We start from the raw sequence: 8,694 nt of genomic DNA, 5'->3' as shown, positions 1-8,694 counted from the left end.
AATACTCGCCGGAAGCGGAAGTCGCTCCTAGAGGCTGGCGGCTGGGAGCCTGTGGCCGCGGGCGGCCGCGGGCCAGGCGCTGCCTGCGCAGAAGAAGGCGGGAGGCGGAGGTGAGGAACGCTGGCCGGAGTCTAGGGCGAGGAGGGACCCGGAGGGGCCGGGGCCGAAACGTGGTCGCCCAGGCGGCCCGAGGAGGCCTGTGGACGGAGGGCCGCGCATGCGCGTGGCTGAGCGCTGAAGCAGCCCGCCGGGCGCCCACGGGCGCGGTGGGGAGCTGACCCACCCGGCTGGGCTGGGCTTCGGTTCGGCTCGGGCTGGGTTCGGTTGGTTCTGGGTGGCGCAGGGAGCTGCCGGAGCCGGGCGGGTCGGACTTGGAGCTACACCTGCCTCCGCTGGCCAGTCCGGGAGACGGTGCCTAGTTGCGGCGGCCATGCACGGGGCGGGCCTGCAGGGCTCAGTGACACGTCACTTCCGCCTAGCTTAGGGTTAGCCTTTCACCGTCCTGGGAGTCGGTTCTCCGGGCCGTGCGGGTCGTGCCCCCCGCCCTGTGATCTTCGCCCCGCTGGAGCCGGCCCGAGCGAGCTGGCTCTGCGCCGCCGCTGCTCACCTGCTCCCAGCTCCTCGCTCCGCCCGCCGCTGCGTGCGAGCCGAGGCCGCTCTTCCCCCCGTTTGGGCGGCGACGCGAGCCTCTCCGCGAGGCGATGGTGCTGGTGTGGACTCCGGACCTCATGGCAGCGCCCTTGCTGCTGGAAGCTTCGCAGGCCCGGGGCTGGAGGAATGGGCGATGGGGCGGGAGGAGCTCGAGCTGGGAGTGGGGCCCTGCCGGTGCGGAAGGGTCGCGCCTTCCCTCCCCCGGCCCTGGGCTGCGGACGCGGACTGAAGGAGGTGACCGGTGTGGTGTACCCTCCGAGGGCGGTGGCCGAAGGCCCGACGTGTCGCGTGTAAGTTGTGATGCTCTTTACAAACAGTGCTCGGTGTTTAGCCTCACATCCTGGGAGCCAGAAACTATTTGCAGAAAATATTCAAATGTGCGAGTTATAAAGGTTTGTGATCACACGTGCTAAATACAGGTGGTCTACTTTTTCTTTACTGTTCTTTGACTTTTGCTCACTTTTCTTTTCGGTAGCCAATGATTGAAGAGGATTAAACTTGAGAAAATTACATTTATTAACTCCCTCCCCGCCTCATTGCTATTGGACCATTAGAAATTGTAGCAGCGGTACTTGTTCTAGTTCACAAAATGCCCCAATTCTAAGGTAGCCTGGCTTTGCAGGGGAGTGATGAGTGTTGTAATGCTGATTTATACCAAGGCATGCAAAAAGTGAATTACAATGAGATGATTTTTTTAATGAGATGAAAATTTATAAACATTTTAAATATTGTTTTTATATCAGGAGAGGAGACTAGAAGATGGCTTAAAATTAATGAGTCGTATAGAAGAAATAGCCAAATTAGCACTGCAGGTAGAAAACTGTTGAGGTCATGTATGGTGGGTTGGGCAAGTCTGTTATTATTTTATTTTGTAGACATAACTTATGCAGCTTTTAAAAAATATATATTTTATTGATTTTTTACAGAGAGGAAAAGAGAGGGACAGAGAGAGAGAAACATCGACCACCTGCCTCTTGCACACCCCCTACTGGGGATGTGCCCGCAACCAATGTACATGCCCTTGACCGGATTGGAACCTGGGACCTTGCAGTCCGCAGACCGACGCTCTATCCACTGAGCCAAACCGGTTTCGGCTTATGCAGCTTTTTATTTAGAGTACACATTTAGGTTCTTTCCAAGTCTTACTAAATAAAGGCTATAGTGAACATCCTTGTACATATATCGTTCTTCCTCAGTTTTGAGATATAATTGACATACAATGTTGTGGTAGCTTAAGGTGTGCAACATAGTGATTTTGCATGTTTGCACAGGTATGTTTAGATTGTCATGCCATAAGGTAATAAGATAGATTTCTGGAAGTTGGGCTGCTGGGTCAAAAGGCATGGACATTTGAACGTCTAATAGAGTCTTCCCGTAAGGTTGTACCTGTTTATGCCTGCACCAGCATGTTATGAGGTAGTCTATCCCTACCACGGAGCCAGGGTTGATATTTCAAGTGTAAAAAATTTTGCTAATATTTTTCATTTAACATTTTTAATGATTGCCTACCTGGTCTTATGCTGCAGGTACCATACATTTTTCAGCCTTTTGTCAGCAGATGGCAATGATTAATTTATTGAATGTTTCTTGGTTTCCTTTTAAATTTTTGCTGCTGCATAAACAGTGTTACAATACAGAGTCTCTGAACATATGTCAGTATGTGTGGTGGAATTAGTACTCTGAGGATGGTTCCTTGTTGAAGGATATGACATAGTTTTAACTGTGATGGAGAGTGCAATGTTGGTTTTTCAGAAGCCTGTTATTCTCACATGTCCCTTGGCAGCAGCGCATGAGCTTGCCCCTTTCCCCACATCCCTGACAGAGGTATCCTCTACGTTGGTCAGCCCCCAACCAGTAAAGAGATGTCTTAGTCACTTAAATTGCATTTTCTCTTCCTTAGTAATTTAGAGTATCTTTTTGTTAAATGTTTGTTTGTCACTAGGATTTGTTTTTCTGGGCATTTTCAATCCTGCTCTTTGCCTGCTTTTCCTATTGGGTTGTTTGTCTTTTTATCTGTTTCTGCATACACGTGTATATATGACAAGTTGTCCTCATTAAGAAGGCCATCCTGACCTTCAGATTCTAATGTACTTTCCTAGGATCTCATATGGTATTTTTTATTTTTTAATTTAACTCTTTTTTTTTTAAATTTTAATTGATTTTTTACAGAGAGGAAGAGAGAGGGATAGAGAGTTAGAAACATTGATGAGAGAGAAACATCAATCAGCTGCCTCTTGCACACCCCCTACTGAGGATGTGCCCGCAACCAAGGTACATGCCCTTGATCAGAATCGAACCTGGGACCTTTCAGTACGAAGGCCGACGCTTTATCCACTGAGCCAAACCGGTTTCAGCTTTAATTTAACTCTTTATCTTTATTTTTAAAAATATGATGTAAAGGGAAGATCTTTATTTTTCCTTAGAGCAGTTCTGTCCATTAGAAATATAATGTAAAACATTCAAGTTTTTTATTTGTCGCTGCATTTTAAAAAAGTAAAATGAGATAGGTAGGTGAAATTTAATTTCACCAACTTAACCCATTCTGTAAAAAAATAATTTTACATGTAATTAATTTTAAACAATAGTTAATGAGATATTTTGTTCTTTTTTAATACGAAGTCTTTGAAATTTGATGTATATTTTACTTACGTCACATCTCAGTTTAGACTAGGCATATTTTAGGTGCTCAGTGGCCACATGTGGCTCGTGGTTACTGTATTGAACAGGACACATTAGATGGATTAGGTGAACGAGAAGTTCCTGTCATGTGTGAAATTCCTTCATAGTTAGATCTATTTCTGGATTTTTTATTCTGTTTTCTAATCCTCTCACCTACAGGGTGTCCCCGAAACATGTATACACACTTTAACAGCTGGTAGCTCAATTGATGTTTCTTTCTTTTCAGCCAGACTAAGCTTTGAAAAAAGGAAATTCATCCTGAAATGCTACTAGAAGTTTGAAAATGCAGTTGAAGTACAAACACAGCCTTTATATTTAGTCAAAGTGTGTATACCCAGGGTGTCTCCCAAAAACTGTATATACACTTTAACAGCTGACGACTCGTTATAGATTCAATACAATCCCTATTAAAATACCAACGGCATATTTCACAGATCTAGAACAAACACTCCAAAAATTTATATGGAAACAAGACCCTGGGTAGCGACAGCAACCTTGAGAAAGAAGAACAAAGTTGGAGGAATCACAATACCAGATACCAAGTTATATTACAAAGCTACTGTACTCAAAACAGCCTGGTACTGGCACAAGAACAGGCAGATAGACCAATGGAACAGAACAGAGAACCCAGAAATCGACACAAGCCATTCAACTCAATATTTGACAAAGGAGGCAAGAGCATATAATGGAGTAAGGACAGTCTCTTCAATAAATGGTGTTGGGAAATTGGACAGGTACATTGATCATAAGGAAAATGCTTCTAGCTTTTTCCAGTTGAGTATCATGTTAGCTGTGGGTTTGTCATATATGCTCTTTATCATGTTGAATGAAGTCCCCGCTATTTCTTCTTTGCTGAGAGTTTTTATCATAAATGGATGTTGGATTTAAAAAATGTTTTTATTAGTTTTAGAGAGAGGAAGGGAGAGAGAGAGATAGAAACATCAATGATAAGAGAATTATGGATCGGCTGCCTACTGGGGATCAAGTCTGCAACCTGGGTAAGTGTCCTGACCGGGAATTGACCTGTGACCTTCTGGTTCATAGGTCGACACTCAACTATTGAGCAAAACTGGCCAGGCTAATGCTGGATTTTGTTGAATGCTTATTCTGCATCTATTGATATGATCACATGATTTTCAACCTTCATTTGATTTGTGGATATTGAACTGATCTCAGGAATAAATCTCACTTGATCATGGTTTATGATCTTTTTAACATACTACTGGAATCAATTTACTAATATTTAGTTGAGGATTTTTGCATCTGTTCATCAGGGCTGTTGGTCTATAATTTTCTTTTTTTGTAATGTCTTTGGTTTTGGAATAAGGGTAAAACTGGTCTCATAAAATGAGCTTGGGAGTCTTCCCTCAATTTTTCTGAGTATGAGGATAGGTATTTTTTGAATGTTTGATAAAATTCACCTGTGACATCATTCAGTCCTGGACTTTTGTTTGTTTGGAGTTTTTTGATTACTGATTTGATTTTATTAGTGGTTATTGCTCTATTCAGATTTTCTGTTTCTTTTTTACTCAGTTTTGGAAGATTTTATATTTCTAAAAATTTATCCATCTTCCAGATCATCCAATTTATTGGTATATAATTGTTCATAGTATTTTTTTAAACATACTCTTTTTTAAATAGGTAATTAAAAAAAATTTTTTTTTATATATATTTTTATTGATTTCAGAGAAGAGAGAGGGAGAGAGAGAGAGAGATGGAAACATCAATGATGAGAGAGAATCATTGATTGGCTGCTGCCTCCTGCACATTCCCTATTGGGGACTGAGCACACAACCTGGGTATATGCCCTCGGCCGGATTCAAACCCAGGACCCTTTAGTCCGAAGGCCGATGCTTTATCCACTGAGCCAAACTGGCTAGGGCCATACTCTTTTTCTGAAATATGTTTGTATTGATTTTAGAGAGAGGAAGGGAGAGAGACAGAGAGAAACATTGATAAGAGAGAGAGACATCTATTGACTGCATCCCGTATACTGGTACATTCCTAATGGGGATAGAACTACAACCTGAATTGAACTGGTGACCTTTTGGTGCATGGAGCTATGCTCAACCAAGTGAGCCATACCAGCCAAGACTCATAGTTTCCTATATAATAAAGAGCTAATATGCAAATGGTCATCACGCCATCACACCGTAAGGGCTCACACACTCAACACTGGGGAGGGAGGAATGGGGACCAGCCAGGCCACAGACTGGGAGAGGGACAAGCCACACACCCTGCGGTCCCGGGCGCCAGCGGTTGGGGCTGTGGCCTGGAAGAGGGACAGGCTGCCCGCCCCATGGTCCTGGGCGCCAGCGCCTGTGGCTGGGGCCCGGGAGAGGGACAAGTCGCCTGCCCCGCGGTCCTGGGTGCCTGTGGCTGTGGCCCGGGCGAAGCTGCTCGTCCACAGTCCCCTGCAGCTGCAGCCAGCCCAGGCAAAGCTGACTTGGGTCCCGGGTGCCTGCGACCAGCCAGAGGGGGGAATCCTGGGTCCCGGATGCGGGGCAAGGCAGAGATGGTTAGGGGCAATCAGGCCAGAAGGGGAGCAGTTAGGGGCAATCAGGCAGGCAGGTAGAGGTGATTTGGGGTGATCAGGCAGGCAGGCAGAGGGGTTAGGGGCGATCAGGCAGGCAGGCAGGTGAGTGGTTAGGAACCAGCAGTCCCGGATTGTGAGAGGCAGTTGGACATCACCCAAGGGGTCTCGGATTGGATAGGGTGCTGGCCAGGCTGAGGGATTCCCCCAACTCCCCATGCACAAATTTTGTGCACTGGGCCTCTAGTCTATATATATAAAAGGCTAATATGCTAAGTGTTCTTCCCACTGCCCAACCGGTTGCTATGACTCACACTGACCACCAAGGGCAGATGCTCAACACAGGAGCTGCTGTGATGTGCACAGAGAAACGGCACCACGGACCTGGTGCTGACAGAGTAACACTGGGCATCCCCCAAGTGTAAGGTGACCAGATGTCCTGCTTTTGGTGGGACAGTCCCGATTTTTAACAATTTGTCCCGCATCCCACGGCGTTTTACAAAGGTCCCGATTTTTTGGAAGAATGCACGACAAGCTAGGGAACAGCAGGAGAACGGGAAGGGAATATACGGTTTTCGGCGGCCATGTGGTTATTTAGCCAGGATATGAGTTTTATATTATTTTTGTTAATTTTATAATGTTAAACTTTAATAATAACAAATAATTGTTGAGAACTGATTATCGAGAACTGCTTATCAAAGTTCACAATGTTGATCAGTTGTTAGAATTCAACCACCATTGTTTGGACTGAATGAACAATGACATTTTTTGGGATTGGCAACGACGAAAACATTTTGTAACTGTCTCTCAGATGATACACATCATACTGCATGCTAGTAAGCTAGTTAAACAAGTGATGTCATTACAAATCAGCTATTCAGATAATTTAGGTAAGTAATTTATTCATAAATACATAATTTTTCTTGAATTTAGCAGACAGTACTCGTATTATTTATATTTTATAGTGGTGGCAAAAAGTCTAGCAGCGGCCTTGAAAGTGACACTTCTGACTTACGGCAAATTCAGAGGAAAAATCATACAAGTTAGTATTGTTATTATTTAGAAAGAAATATAGAATTAAAATTAAAATAATTTTTTAAATATAGTTACTTTATAACAATCAAATTAATTTAATTTATAAACTAACAATAAGATATGTTCATGTAATTATGTACCTACTTACTGTGTTTTTAAGCAATATGTATATAATAATTTATAATTTTAAATTATTTTTTTTAGATTTTTAACATAACGAGTAAGAAAAGAGGATGCAAATTCAACGATGATCTAAGAAGTAAATTTCCTTTTATTAAAAAAACCAAAAGCGATTACAATATAAACCAAATTTTTAATCAAGAACACCCCCCCCCCGCCCCCCCGTCAATGGTGTCCCGCTTTACCAATGTTAAAATCTGGTCACCTTAGCCAAGTGGGACACAGGCCCCGCCACCACCCTGGAGCAACACCACACCAAATCGTGGCCAAGGCTGCCAAGACCCCATGGCGCAAAATGCAGCCCACAGCCCAGCCCAGGTGGGCACCGGGTAATGACGTCACATAGCAACGCCTGGCTTCCTCTCCCTAGTGATGACTAGCCTCCTTGTAGTTTCTTCAGTCCAAGAACACAGGTGGAACATTTTACACTTTAACCAAATGTCTGTGAAGCATTTTCCCGTGCCTCATCTCATTTGATCCTCACAGAAGTCCTGGAGTAGGTAGGTAGGAGATTCGGTGGAATCCTATTTTCTTTTCATTATCCAGAAAATGGAGATTTAGGAAGCTTAGAAATTTGATCCAACTGAAAAGTCAGAAATGGTGGACCTCTCCCTAGCCAGTTTGGCTCAGTGGATAGAGTGTCGGCATGTGGACTGAAGGGTCCTGGGTATGATTCTGGCCAAGGGCACATGCCCTGGTTGTGGGCTCGATCCCCAGTGTGGGACATACAGGAGGCAGCCGATCAATGATTCTCATCATTGATGTTTCTCTATCTCTCTCTCCTCTGAAATCAATAAAGAAATATATATATTAAAAAGAAGAAAAGAAATGGTGGACCTTGAAATTACCTGAAAGAGAAGTTGGGGTGCTTCACTGGGCTGGAAAAAGTTTAGCTAAGTCAGAAAGCAGGTCTAATTAAGCAAGTTTATTCTATATATATAAAAGGCTAAGTTAACTAGTGCATGTGTGATACATATGAAGCTCTTGCTGGCACCAATTGAACGCATGTGTTTTGATCTGTCATTGTTGATAGTGAATTTGGTTGACACTCCTATTATAGAGAAAGGGCAAATAGCAATCCTACCTAATAAAACAGTAATATGCAAATTGACCGTACCTTCGCTACACCCATAAGCCACGCCCACCAGCCAACCAGGAGCAAATATACACATTAAACCAGCAAAGATGGCGGGGGGTAGGGTGTGTTGGGATCCAAGCAATGATGGTGGACTGGAACAGGCGGTTAGCTCCGGCAGACGGCTGACCAGGTCCCGGATAGGGGCTTGGAGTCTAGCATAACAAAAGAATATTCAGCAAAAGCAGGAGACAAGGTTTCATAAGTTCTCCCCCAGGTCACCACTGTTCTCTTATACATTTTAATTATCCCAGACTTTGCCTGATGGGATTTGATTTGAATTATGCCTGATATGTTGCTTCCTTTATTCACAGAACTATTTGTTAGATCTGTGGGAAGGAGTTACAAGACAGCTGCTAAAACTGCAACAGACTTAATAATCTTTCTAATTTCTTTAATCTTAGGTATTTTTTTATATCCTGAAGATCTGTACTATTCTAGGGAGTGATAGCTTAGGAGTGAAGAATTGCACTTACTCATG

General features: G+C 43.8%; 1 long non-coding RNA gene across 3 annotated transcripts; it reads left to right on the top strand.

Moving 5' to 3' along the window:
• The first annotated feature begins 6 nt into the window (after positions 1-6).
• LOC129150462 (uncharacterized) lies at positions 7-7,191 on the top strand. Of its 3 annotated transcripts, none has more exons than XR_008557219.1 (4): positions 7-110; positions 3,561-4,328; positions 6,829-6,905; positions 7,103-7,191. It is a non-coding gene; the product is annotated as an uncharacterized LOC129150462 (long non-coding RNA). The 3 variants fall into 3 exon arrangements; XR_008557217.1 differs by having other exon boundaries at positions 3,557-4,328; XR_008557218.1 differs by lacking the exon at positions 7-110 and adding an exon at positions 285-941 and having other exon boundaries at positions 3,557-4,328.
• The last annotated feature ends 1,503 nt before the right edge of the window (positions 7,192-8,694 follow it).

This window comes from Eptesicus fuscus, chromosome 10 (assembly GCF_027574615.1).
Source record: "Eptesicus fuscus isolate TK198812 chromosome 10, DD_ASM_mEF_20220401, whole genome shotgun sequence".
Classification (NCBI taxonomy): domain Eukaryota; kingdom Metazoa; phylum Chordata; class Mammalia; order Chiroptera; family Vespertilionidae; genus Eptesicus; species Eptesicus fuscus.
The sequence above is the reverse complement of the archived record's forward strand: the minus strand, read 5'-3'. Positions and strand labels throughout refer to the sequence as shown.